The sequence below is a fragment of the Balaenoptera musculus genome, chromosome 1, assembly GCF_009873245.2.
Source record: "Balaenoptera musculus isolate JJ_BM4_2016_0621 chromosome 1, mBalMus1.pri.v3, whole genome shotgun sequence".
NCBI classification, from domain to species: domain Eukaryota; kingdom Metazoa; phylum Chordata; class Mammalia; order Artiodactyla; family Balaenopteridae; genus Balaenoptera; species Balaenoptera musculus.
In genome coordinates this window covers 23,215,677-23,228,121 of record NC_045785.1, presented here as the reverse complement: position 1 = coordinate 23,228,121, position 12,445 = coordinate 23,215,677, and the positions used below count along the sequence as shown (strand labels likewise).

At 48.7% G+C, this 12,445-nt stretch overlaps 1 pseudogene; it reads right to left on the bottom strand.

Moving 5' to 3' along the window:
- The window catches only part of LOC118895179, a 37,973-nt pseudogene extending 25,855 nt beyond the window's left edge, over positions 1-12,118 (bottom strand).
- Between the last annotated feature and the right edge of the window lie 327 nt (positions 12,119-12,445).

Here is a 12,445-nt window from a genome sequence, read left to right as displayed (position 1 = left end):
CAGCCCCAGCTCTAAGACCAAGGACCAGCAAATGATGGGGGGGCGGGGAAACGTAGCATCTGAAGTTGAGCAGCAGGAGGGGCCAGAGTATGAAAGGGAAGCTCTCACGTGGCTACAGAGGCCACAAGCACAGTGGACACAGCGGGAGTCCGGCTGTCCTGTCTCTGTCATTGCCCGCTTTGTGGGGTTCACTGTGCCCAGAACCTAGTAGGCACTCAATAGACATTTGTTGAATGAGTTCAGTAGATGATCAACAAACGGCTCTTATTTATTCAAGGAATCACATGATACCAAGAGAGAGAAAGTACTCAATGTCCCAGATACATCTGGTGGGTGAGTCAGTGTTTATGACCCCTGGCCTAAGGGCCAAGTATGACCCAAAGGCCAATCTCCTTTGATTAATTGACCAGTGGATATTCCCACATCACTTTTCCCAAGGGCACTTAGAGACACTGCCAGCCATAAGATGCCAGCTGGTATGCACTACCCCTTCTCCCAGAAATGGGCTTCCAAGTCATACCAATTCAATGCTGTGTTTGCACAAAAGTCAGGTGGCAGGAAGGGACTCAGCACCCTTGCTGTACCCACCCTCCCCACTCACTCCGGACAAGTCCATCCCTGTTTCCATTGCATTCAGAGTCAGGGGTGGGAGTGTTTGCTATGGAATGAATGAGGGTTTTACAGGCAGACAGAGTTTATTCCAAACTCACTTCTGTCCCCTCCCCAACCTGACAGAGCTTGGGCAAGTCCCTCCACCACTCTGAGGCTACGTTTACTTAGTAGTAAAGTGGCAATAATGCTGCATTCTTTATTGTATCACTAAAACGAATTAAATTAAACCACACGTGTAACACAGTGAGTGCTCAGTGAATGCAAATTTAAATTGGAAGGAGATGATTTCATCAGGCACTTCCCAGGATTTTACCTTCTGGCCTCCTCAAATCTACCTTCCCTCCTGCAGTTCTCCAGCCCAACTGATTCCAAGTTGTGGGTCTGACCATGGGATCTCCTGCCCTTCCTGGCCCATCTTTTCCACATCCCTGGTCTCCCACTCTGTTGGCTGTAGCTGCTCCTACAGGGTCTTGACAGCCAGCCCATCTAAGGTCTGAGATAATAACCTGACCACAGCTTGTGAATGTGCCCTTTAGTGTATCCAAGAGTGCCCCTCCCACCATCATATGGTATCATGGTTGATGGAGACAGCTTAGCTTTGGCGTTGTTTTTTCTGGACCACCCAGACCTAGGACAGACACAGTTTCAGTGCCTCATCAGTGAGAAAACAAAGCTAACATACCGTTCACCACTGCTGTTTTCTCTCCAAAGGCCCCTGTCATGCATGGTTTCCAAGGCTTAGTTGGGGAGGGCACCAGGAGCCTGGCACATGGGGGGACGATGAGATGGTAGAAATAATAATTTTAGGGTGGATGGCATGAGGTTCTGAAGCCAATTGTGCCCTCCTCCCCTTGGCTGTGGGGGCCTAGTTGTAGAGACAGGCCCTCACTCTCCTTTAGAACCTTGGAGAGTGGCCATGCTGGCCTAGGTTCTAACTCCAGCTTCCGTATGTCTTTCATGACTCAAGGAATAGTAAATTAATATAGTGAAAAGAAATCTCAGAGAGAGAGTTTAATAATCTCTCTCTTCAGTTTACAGGTGAAGAAATGCCAGGAGTGTTGGAGTAGTGATGTAAATTGATAAAATGGTCACTGGACTAAAAGGCCAGTGACTTGGATCAGCTTTATATCCCCTTGGGGAAAATAAATTCCCTCCCTGAGCCACAATCCTCTGATTCTAGGATGCCTGGTTTGATGTACAATGCAGGTGCTATCTCTGAGTTCCACAACCCTAATTCTGTCCCCATATGGGGAAAAGCACCCAACAGGCTTGTGAGTCTGCTGATTGCCCACCATATTTTTGCACTTCCAAGTATTTTATCCCTTCTGTTCTCCTATACAGAAGATTCTTGATGAATGGCTAATAAATGTGGCCATATTCATCAACACCAAACTAATTAGACTTTTTAGAAGCTTCTTTAGCAGACACCTCATGAGACATTGAAATGTTTTTCAACAGGTCAAGAAAGCAACTCCCAGATTCAGAGAACGTTCCAGCTGGAAGTGTTTCGGCAATTGTTCTATCCAAACTTCTGTATTTTATAGATGAGAAAACTGAGGCCCAGGGAGAGAAAAAGTCCTACCGAGGGTCCCTCTGTGAGTTAGTGGCAGAGCTGGAACCAGAACCAAGATCAGTTCCTGGTCCCCAGCCAACAGCCCCGTCTACTTCCCTCTGCAAGTGCTGCAGAAATCCACCCAAAATACTTCAGTCATGTCCCTGGGCTGAAGACCCTAAAAATCAGCCCTGCTATGATGATAGCTAACAATAGCAATGATGTCACTGTGTGTTGGCTGCTTTGCACTCATTATTCCATTGACCCTTCATGGGAGCTCTATGAAGTAATCCCCAATGTTAGTGGCATTTTAAAGATGAGGAAATTGAGGATAAAGATACTTGGCTGGTTGGTGTGAAATATGAGATACGTGTCAGTGCTCTTAACCACATGGCTCTTTACTTCTCAAAGTCCCTCTAAGCCAACTGCAGCTTCAGCTTATTCTACCTACTCCAAGACCTCACCCTACCTCGCCTACCCCCAAATCTCTGCTTCTCCAGTTGGTGGATTTCCAGGCACAGCACCTTTTTGAATGATAAGCCAACCTTCCTAGAACGTCCATACTACTCAAAGATTTAGTGGAAGTTTTTTTTAATTCAAGAAAATACAAATATATAATGGAATACAGTGAAAATTAACATGACTTTTTTCAAGATCAGTGAGCAGTCCTCAAAAAGTTCTGTTCCGTGGTGGTTCATGTCTGTCAATGCCCTCAGATTCCCAGAGAGCATTCACTACCCCCTGCCCTAAGAGGGTGTTGTAAGAAAAGTTTCAGGAGCATTGCGCTTAATAATAACTGGCATCCTGAAGATCATCTAAGCCCTCAATAACCTTAATCCCTAAAGGTCAACTGGATCATAAAAGGTGTGACCCATGCGTGTACCTGGGGAGAGCACTCCAGGCCACAGGAACCACAATTGTGAGGCAGGAGGTGGGAGTGTGCCTGGCATACTCGAGGGTCATCAAGGAGGGTTGGTCCCCATGTGACTGGGGCAGAGTGGGGAGGGAGGGTTAGGGGAGGGGAGGGGAGAGAGGTCACAGACATCTTAGGTGCCCGTGAAGGACTCTTTAATCTGAAGAAGATGGGAGCCATGGAGGGTGTAAACAGAAAGGACCTGGTTGCACTGGCGTTTTCATAGACTCTATTCTTCTGCTCCATGGAGACAAGACCATAGAAGGCAAAAATGGAACCAGGGAGAAAGTTGAACAGCTCCCGCAATAATCCAGGCAGATGTGGCTGTGATAAAGGTGGGACCTTAAATAAACGTATTTTCCAGGGTTACCATAAGGATCATGAATAATGAATGATAACTAAACAAACAAGCACCCAGCATGGTGCATGGCACATTGTAGGCCCTCAGGAGATGGTAGCTATTATCATCAGTAAATGGAAAGGGCTGATAAATCTGAAATCAAGTCTTGTCGCTGCCTGTCTTCATCTGAGTCTAGTAGCTCCGTCTGGTCTCTTGAAACAAACCCTCAGGCTGCAAAGAGAAATTGCTGATGATGCAATGCAGCAGGGAGTCCCTGGCCTGGGTCTTCCCATCACTGGGGAAAGGCTTAGATAAGTGATAAAACACTCACATTTCACACGTTCAACATGTACTCAAGCAATGTCATCTGGGGTGTTTTTAAGGTGAAGGTAACCTTTTAAAATAATTTGCTCTCTCCTGACTTAAAAATTAAAGTAAAAGTCTGAAAGCAACTTGAGTTCTCCCAAATCAAAGCCCTTCACTTGTCATAAACTTTTTTGATGGCATTTTTAATTACATCAATAGCATGCTATGTTCACATAGGCAATAGATCAAGCGTGCTTGCTTTGGAGTGAAGCTGACAGCCAGTTCAGATGAGAAAACGTGGCTTTGGGTGAGTCGAAAAAGAAAATAGGGCCCCAAGACAAATCAGCTTCCAGCTTTTCAAAGGCAGTGTTCATGCTTGTTGGCTTTTGTTCTTTCTGAGAATATCAGTCAGAAAATTCCCAGACGAGGTTGAACATCTCCCTGGAACATAGAGTAGGAACCACATTGAGCAAAGACATTGATCCTGAGTGGAGCTGGGAGCTGGACCACAGCTGGCTGGGTGACCTCAAGCCCATTGCTCTACTTCTCCAGGCCTCAGTTTCCCCAATGTGTAAAGCAAGGGGTTGGGCCAGTTGGTCTCTAACAATCTTTCTGAGTCTAAAATTAAAATAAGTCAAAGAAAAAGTGAGACAAAGGAAAGTAAGTGAGCAGGGAGTGGAAAGAAGGAGGGAAGTGGAATCCTGAAGGGTGATACATAGAACCAAAGTGAGGGAAGCACCACCCTCCGAGAGAATGTGATGACCAACCCAGGAAGGATTAGGCGGCAGGGTTTGTTAACCCCTTCACCTCCACCGTCTCGCTCAATCCTCTGCATAGTCCCAGGAGGCCGGTCTTTTTATCCCCATTGCATGATTGTGGCACCTGAGACACAAACAGGTGAAGGGACTTTCCCAAGGTCACACTGCTGGAGAATCAGAGAAGGAAACAGAAGGAAATGTGGGTTTGGCTGACTGCAGTCCCTAGAGAGGGTCACGGAGGTGAGACTCTCCAGATTTTCCAGCTCCAACTCCAGGGCCCTTGCCATCAGTCTCTGGATTCCTAACAGCCCACTGGACATGTCCTCCTGGATGCACTGATGGCACCTCCACGTGTTCTAATCACCAAAATTGGTGCTATCACCTTCCAGTCGCACAGCTAGACATGAATGCATTGGAATTTGAGCCCAGATCCAACTCATTTTAAAGTTCAGGTACTTTCTAGCCTATGATATCACCACCCCCACCCCACCCCCAGTAAATCAGATGCCAGGTTCTATGAGTCTCTCCATGTGAAGTTTCCTCTGTCAATTTCTTCCTCTCACATCTGACTACCCATCTTTGAGTCACAGCAAGAGAAACCCAGGCAATATCTCAGACACTACTCTGTGAACTGTGCAAGGGCAGGACCTACACCTGGTTTATCAAAGACCCCCAGTGCTCAGCAGAAGGCCTGAGCCGTGGGCCGGTTACCCCAGGAGGTAGGTCAGGATGCCTGGGTACCTCATCCCCCAACAAAGTCCCCAGGGTGGGAAAGGCAGCCAGGCTGGGCCAGGTCCAGATGACCTGGCCTCAAGCCACTCACCCAGAGTGGCTTGAGAATGTGTCCCCAGGACCAGGGCTGGAAGGAGCCAACAGCAGAACCAGGGAAGAGGAAGACCTTCACTGAGGCCCCAAGGAGGGGCAAGACTGGGAAGGAGCAGTGAGCACCTGGGCCGGGGGCCTGAGACAGACCAAGGGTGAGGTGAGGTCATGGGGAAGGCGAGTGATTCAGGGGCATGTGGGGAAAGGATGGGCCTCACACACTGCTGGTGGGAAGACGAATTGCAATAAACACTTTGGAACACTGTGTGATGGTATCTTTTACGGCTGAACATACGTATAGTCATATATACATATACTATGTGTACATATATATATATATCTCAGTATATGTGTATATTGCTATACATATATTCATGAAATAGTCCATGAAATCCAGAAATTCCACTCCGAGATGTCCACCCAGCAGAAATTCATCCATATGTTCCCCAAAAGACACACGCAAGAATTCCATAGCAGCACTGTTCATAGCAGTCCCAAAGTGGACGGTACTCAATTTCACCTGGAGTTAGATGGGTAAATAAATAGTTGCATATTCAAACAATATACATATATCATACATCAACATGAGTGAACAATGTACAACTCAACGCAGAAACTTGGATAAACCACACAAACATAATGTTGGACAAAGTGGAAACAAGGCACGTAAGAGCACAAAATAGTTCAAATCCACTTGTATGAAGTTCTGTATCAGGCACAGGCAATACACAGTGTTAGACATCACGATACTGATTACCAGTCTAAGCTTGGAGGGACAGTGACAGGCTGGGCTACTGGTAACATTCTCTTGCTTGACCTGGTGCTTGTCCTACAAGTATATTTAGTTTCAGAAAATTCTTCTAGCCATACACTTATGATTTGTGTACTTTGCTCTATGTATGTTTTACATTACATTATCCTATAATAAAAAGTTGGCTTTAAAAAAAGGTAAGTCCCAAGGCCCATTCTACTGAAATGCCTAGAAAATGCCAGAGAGGTGGCATGGCTGCAATCACACCAGACAGATGCACCCCACACATTGCATATGAACAAACCCTTCACAGTCAAATGATGAATGAATGAAGGGATGGACAACTACATGAACCATTGAATAAATGAGTGAACCAGGGAATAACAAATAAATGAAAGAATGAAGTGATGAATGAAAGAGCACATCCTCGAGTGGTAGGATGAATGACCCAATGAAGTAAAGTGTGAAGGAATGAAGGAGTCGCTGGTTGACTGAGTGAGGAACTGGGTACATAAATAAACAAGGGGAGAAAGAGTGAATGAAAGTACAATCAATGGAAGGAGGAATGAATAGCAAGGAATAAATGAACACAGGATGAGTGTATGAATAAATGAATGAAAGAAGCAATAAATGCATGAAAAATAAAACTAGTACTAGAGGTGAATGAGTGCATATAAAAAACAATAAGCAAATGCATAATTGTACAAAGGTGTAAATGGAACAATGGTTTGATGTGTTCTGGCTGGACATGAAGGGGAAGTATCAATAACCTTAAGGAAGCACCTCCACTCAATTTAGACGTAATAAGAATATAATTGCAAATATCACTGGTGCCACTGAGTACTCCGCTCGCTCCCCAGGATTAACTCTGGTTTCAGTGGGAAGAGCTAAATAGCGTTGACTACATTGTTTTCCCAATTATGTTCCAGATAATTACCTATTATGTAGCAAACCCCCAGCATGATTTTAATAATCACTATTTAAATAACACATTTTCATTGTCTCCTTGCAAGTTAAACTCTGCTTAGTATAATTACTGTCAGTGTGGGAAAGTTTGCTGTGTGGCCTGGGAATGAGGAAGGGGGTTGCGTCATCACCATGATTGTCCCATAAGCCCCCGAAGCCAGGTGATGCTGAGGACGGAGCTCAGGTTTGGGGAAACCTGGATCCAGGACATGAGGCAAGTCTCTCCCCCATCTGGGCCACCTCTGTCAGCTCCCCTGAGAAGTGAAGATGGTCTCCAAATGCCCAAACTCCCCAGGTTATCGGGGAGCTCTCACTCTAGACCCAGGTCAGGGTCAGAGTTAGTCATCCCTCAACTGTTTCCCCACAGCTCAGGTACATCCTCATCAAGGGGTAATGGGGTCTCTATTTCTCCCCCACCTGACTGAGGGTGGGACCCATCTGGTCCTCAGCGCAAGCTCAGCTCCCAGAGCAGGGCTTGCACACAGTAGGTGCTCAGCGAACGCTGGGGGAGGAACGCATGAATCTTGCTGTGCAGTGTGGGTTTGAGAAGCCACTTCAGTCCCTTTCAGAACCACGAGGTTTGACGAGCAGGCGGCCACTCACCACGTCCTCACGGAGCTTCTCACGGTGGCCCCGTCACTGACGCTCTCCCAGGTGTCACTCCTTCCCTGGACTCTGCCTGTGTCTGCCCGTCTCGGCCCCTCCCCCACTCCCTGTGCGCTACCTCTAGTATGTATGGAAACCAGTGCGATTGTACACAGAGTCTCAACGGGCTCTGATGCCGGGCCGGGGCTCTGCTCTGATCAAAGTGCATGAGGGTTAACGTGTCTCCGGGTCCCCACACTGACCCTGACCCGGCCCAGGTATTGATGAGAAGTCAGCATGGGGGATGGAGGATGGGGGACGGACAACTGCGGAGTCCCTCATGAGTGCCTGGAGGAGCTGACTCCCTGACAATGACCTGGATGCCACACCTGCTGTCTGTCGTGTGGACTGAATGCTGTGTCTCCAGTCTGTATCCGTGATTCTAGAATTTCTGCCTCCTTCCAGAGTGAGGGAGAGTTGGAGAAGGACTGTCCAAGAGGGAGACCGGGCTCCTCTTCTTAAGTTTGCTACATTTTTCGAATTGTCCTTGATCATGACATATTGCTCCTAAGAGAGAAGAGAAATAGACAGATGTGGCCCCTTTGAAATGAAGTCAAGTTTCCTTCTACACAATCGGACGTGGGCATTTAAAATGCCCTTTCACATGGTTAGCGTAGATTCTACAGTAATTGAGTGACTGGAGAGTTTGGCTATTTTAGTGGTATAGGAATCTTGGATTCTCAGCTCAGAGGATTCTGCCCCTTCACAGGCCGGGAAACAATGTTTGCCCTGATCTCTAGGTCACAGGGTCCCTTTCTGGTTTCCCTCTTAAGTGGGTAAGGGAAATCAGGATGAAATTCCCAGGGGGATACGGAGATGATTAAGGGGGAAGAGCCAACTTGTCCCACTGGGGGAAGGAATGAAGATGGCACCATGATAGTTTTAATTATCTGAATTAATTAATAATAAGTATTATCACTCACATGGATTGAGAGATTTCCGTATACCAAGCACTGTTCTATGTATTAACTTATTTAATCCTCATGACAAGCTCATGAGGCTAAGTACCACTATCATTCCCATTTTACACATGAGAAAACTGAGGCACAGAGGAGTTGAGTGGATCACAGGAAAGGGAGGTAGGTGGGGTGAGGGCCACAGACTTGGGAGTCAGGCAAGTCAGAGTTCACATCTCTCCCCGTTTTGCCACTCATCACCTGTGTGGCCTTGAATAAGTGACTCCAAGTCTCTGAGCCTCAGTTTCCTCCTCTGTGAAATGGGGAGATAGGGTATGACACCTGCAGAACCTAGAGTGTGGTAGGGGCTGCAGAGATGAGATGCCCGTCTCCTCTCTTGAAGCTGGCGTCAGCACCAAGCCCCCACCCATTGGATTTGGGCACATTCAGGCCTGGGCATGATCAGAGGAGGATGCTGGTCCCTCAGCAAGAGATGGATTGTCTGAGCCAGGACTGCCGCCAGGTCTGTGGGTCAGAGAAGATCTAGGGACACATAATCCCAGTGCCTTTTTTTGGTGGAGCCCCATCCCAGCAAAGGGCAGTGGACACTCAACATCTGTTCTGAAAAGCTTTCCAGAGGAAGGGCTGAGCTCCCACAGTCAAGCCCAGAGTTTTGGGTAAACGGAGTGGAACAGCTGGATTGTGGGGTAGATGCAGTCAAGTTTTTAAGAAACCACCAGACTGTTCTCCACTGTCATTGTAACATTTCATATTCCCACCAGCAATGTGTAAGGGCTCCGTTCTTCCACATCCTCACCAATACTTGTTATTTTCAGTCTTTTTAATTTTAGCCACTCTAGTAGGTGTGTAATGCCCTCTCAATGTGGCTTTAATTTTCATTTCCTTGATAACTAACAATGTTGAGCATCTTTTCTTGTGCTTATTGGCCATTCACAGATCTTCTTTGATTACTTTTTAATGAAAAACACATTTGCATCCAAACTGAAATTATGTTGTCAGCAGTTAATTATCACTTGTCAAGCAACTGTGTGCCCAGATTGTGGATTTAATTTTCATACAGGTTTGCAAACGCCTCGTTCCTCATGTTTGACGAGGCCTCTGTGAGCGGGAGACATTCATTGTTGGAAATGGTGCTTTTTTTAAAGCAGTTTTAAAAATAAATAGGTTTTCTTGGTGTCCGAGTTAGGGCTCTTTGCAAAAAACAGAAAACCAGTGTAGCTTAGGCAAGAGGAAATTGTGTGTGGATAGAGTACCAGGCTTGGGGTCGGGGGGAGCGTCTCAGGGAAGACCCTGCCACACTAGAGCCTGAAACCAGGGCCTGCAGCCCCCGCTGGGACCCTAGACAGCTGCTCACTGCCCACCCCACCCTGGGGGCTCATCTCAGCTTCTCTCTGGGCACCTGTTCATCCTTCTCTCTACGGCTGGTTTCCCTGCTCCTCTCCTCTCATTGCCAGAATCACCACCCTCCTCCCTTGAAACCACACATCCTCAGGTCAAGGGCCAGCAGAGACGGACCTGACTGGTGTGTCTCATCCTCCCTTGGCTGCTGACCCGCCGGTGCCCTGAGAATCCTCAGCCTCTCGGATCTGTAAGTGTCACCAGGTTGACCTGTATCATGTGTGTGTTGCTTGTCATCACGCAAGTAGAGCTCCTTCCTCGGCTGGGCAAGGAGCCAGAGCAGGAGGTGTCTCTGCCTGGCAGTGGTGGGGCCGGGGGCTCGAGGAAGGGGGCTCAGGGTAGGGGGCTCATCAGAGCTGGGAGCAGAATCCATTCCTGACTCCTGAGAGGGTGAGGGTTGCCACCCAATCCACCCTCTTCATCCTCTCCCTCCGAAGGGGAGTTGGGTGGAGCGTGGGGGATGGGAATGACACTCACAGCCCCCCGCCCCGCTGCCTTGTGGGCTCACCTTCCCCTGCCTCTGACCTCGGCCAAACGAACACATCTGTGTGTCACGTGAATGGGTGAGTGTGTGCGCGTGGGGGATGGGTGTATGTGTATCCGGGGGGAATACGTGCCTGTGTCCACGTGTATCTGCGTCTGTCTCTGCCTGTGTGTATCTGTGTCTCTGTGTGTGTCCATGTGTGTGCTGACCATATCTGCACACCCGTCTACACATACAGAGGTTCTGGATGGAGCCCATTGGGGTGTGACTCCAGGCCCCCGGGACCCCCAGTCCAGTGCTCTCTCCACTTCCCACGCTGCCCCCCCATTACTGAGGAGAGCGTAATGCACCCCAGCCCCACCTCCACACAGACCACCTTTCTCTCCATCCCCAGCTGTAATTGACATAAATGCCGTTCTAATTTCTAATCATTTTGTGCAATTTGCAAAATGGTTTCTTTGGTTCCTGCAAAAGGGGCTACGCAGTCGGCTCTGCTGTGCTTCTCCCTGGAGGATTTTTATGAAAATGATGTGGCAAAAAGTGTTGTCTTATAGTTAAGCAAAAAGAAGGAAAAAATAATAGAGCATCCTGAGGGGGAGGGAGTGCAGAGAGAAGACAGGTGGTCAGGGAGCATGCAGTGATCACAGGAAGAAGATGAGAAGCCTGTTATTTCAGCAAATCATTTCTTAACTAAGGGTTAGTTCCATTCATGTACTAATAGGCCAGCCTCGCCATCTCCTGTGATGGGAGTTTTTTTCCTTCCTTTTTTCCATCCAGCCCCATGGCCCTCAGCCCTCACCACTCCCTCCCAGGAACATGGGGCTGACACCAGTGGAAAACTCAGGGGTGGTTTTGCGTAAAAACAGATGTGTTCAGAAGAATCTTCCATACAGGCTGGGAGCAGAGATGCAGGCGTGGGCCATGCAAGTGGGAGAGACTGAGGTCAGATATCTGATCCTGGGCCGCCCACTTCCCTGCTCCTCCCTCCTGCCCCTGGACACTGGCAGTTCCCACAATGTTTCTCTCAGGAAAGAGGGTAGATGGCCTTTCTTGCTTTTATTTTTATTTTCAGAGTAGCATTTTCACATGGATAACTATCACAACTTCCATTCCAATTTGATGAACATCTGGGAATCTGGTAAGAACTCTTTCCTCCGCCGCTGGGAAGCAGCCGGCTCCCTCCACGTGTCCCTGAGATGCCAGGAGTGAGCAGTGAGGCACGTGAGCGAGGAGAGGCCTGAGCAGGACCGGGAGGCTCGCCCCGCCCCGCCCCTGCCCTCTGCCTTCTCCCGCCCTGGATGAGGGTCCTGCTGGTAACAGGTAACCCGGGCAACCTCTGCATTGTCCGAGGCCCCTCACAGACCTGGTTGCCGAAGAGTGAGTAGAACAGAGCATCACAACCCCGTTCTGCCCGAGAGGCGAGTTGCCCAGCCCGCGTCACGGCCAGTGCACGCACAGGCAGTGACGTTCCTGACTCCAGGGCAGAGACGCCCCTCCCTTGGCCAGCGGAGCTTCTGTGAGAGACGTTCCTGGTGGCTCCAGTGGCCGTGCCCAGTAAGGAAAGCAGGTGACCTGACTACCCACCGCCACCCGCTAACCTGTCCAGGTGCCGGATCTCGTCTGCGGGGGGCTGTGGCTCTGGTTCCGTCCTCATGGTTCAGGCAGCTGCGAGCAGAGCAGGCAGACCCTGTCCGCATCCTGTAGCACCTGCGGGGTTGGTCCCACACCGGCCCACGCCCCCTGTCCCGTCATTCCCTCTGGCCTCCCTGGTGAGGATGCTCCAGGCAGAGGGAACAACACGTGCCAAGGCTCAGACGTTTGGGTGGCAGAAGAAAGACCAGTGTGCCTGGACCATCTTGAATGGGGGGATCAGAGGCGGACAGAGTCAGACTTCCCTGGGCCTTGGCGGCTGCATCAGGAATTCAGGACTTAAGCTTAAGTGCCACAGTAAGTCACTGAAGTATATTAAAGTCATATTTCT